The sequence below is a fragment of the Limulus polyphemus genome, unplaced genomic scaffold, assembly GCF_000517525.1.
Source record: "Limulus polyphemus unplaced genomic scaffold, Limulus_polyphemus-2.1.2 Scaffold4403, whole genome shotgun sequence".
Taxonomy (NCBI): Eukaryota; Metazoa; Arthropoda; class Merostomata; order Xiphosura; family Limulidae; genus Limulus; species Limulus polyphemus.
In genome coordinates this window covers 74,111-75,235 of record NW_013670013.1, presented here as the reverse complement: position 1 = coordinate 75,235, position 1,125 = coordinate 74,111, and the positions used below count along the sequence as shown (strand labels likewise).

At 38.7% G+C, this 1,125-nt stretch overlaps 1 long non-coding RNA gene across 1 annotated transcript in view; it reads right to left on the bottom strand.

The window, feature by feature from the left end:
* Positions 1-1,119, bottom strand: part of LOC111088774 — a 2,103-nt gene extending 984 nt beyond the window's left edge. The window contains exon 1 of the long non-coding RNA XR_002613196.1: positions 12-1,119. This is a non-coding gene — a long non-coding RNA (uncharacterized LOC111088774). The remainder of the gene's footprint in view (positions 1-11) is intronic.
* Between the last annotated feature and the right edge of the window lie 6 nt (positions 1,120-1,125).

The window sequence follows — 1,125 nt, the reverse complement described above, 5'->3', positions numbered from 1 at the left end:
AATATCAACACCTCGGCCCTGTGTCTCTCTTTAGTCCCTTGCTTTTCAACCTAACATAAAATGCTTTTAGTGCCAAAAACCAGGAACTGCTAGTTTAAAGCTGACTAAAACATAATGTAATGGTTTGCTTTCGCCTTTCTATGTGTTTAATTGAGCTTGTACATCCATATAAAAGAAGCAGTCTAATTTGTGGATTCAGTGAATAAAGATACCACCAGAACCCTAGACTGTACTTGTATCAAACTTTATTATTTAGCCCAAGTTCAAAGGCTTGATATAGTCAGATTGGAATACCAATTTCCGTCTGTCTCCTTGTGACATCATAATCCTGGAAGTTTCTGTATTTTGATTGTTCAGTGGGCTGTCTAATCAGTCTCGATTGAAGAACTTTAACTTCTTTTAGTGCTGTACATGTCAGTGAGGCGAGCTCACTCACAATCTTATGTCTTTTCTTTTGCCATTATCAAGTCTCAAACACAAAGTGTTGTACATATACTGGACGTCCATAAAGTATCTTTGGTCTTACCACCCTTGAATCTAGAATCAACCATAACAGCCAGTTCTTTTACTTTTAAGGAACAGAATTAACACAACCAGAGCTCCGTTCCCTTAATGGGTTCACCACTGCCAAAGAGTGGACCAAGCCCGGCCATTGCCTTTTATTTCTAGCTGTGGACAGTAAACATGGTTGTATTTCTACCCTTCTCTCACAGACACATAATTTGTTCTTTTCAGTATACTTGTGTGCGGGATAGTAAAACCTTCCGTTGATGCCACAGATGGGCTGAAATAACTATAATCCTCATCTGTCAAGGTCGATCCAGTATTACGATCCAAGTGTCTCTCAAGAGCTATTCAACTTAATTTGAAACTCCAGGGGTTCTGCTGGTCGACTACTGATTGAAAGTCGTCCTTGGAATGTTTGCCACAGATTTAAAGAACACTATACACCCAGCAACATATAGACTTGTAGCCATTAACTATGAACTATGGGAAATCTCCTATTATAAATACTGTTTCATTGCTACCGTCCTGTGGCAGATATTATTCATGTATTGCAAAAAAACTGAGAGGATGTGATGTAAGAAACGGCAGAACATAAAGAAGAGATCAAAGAAAGGCATT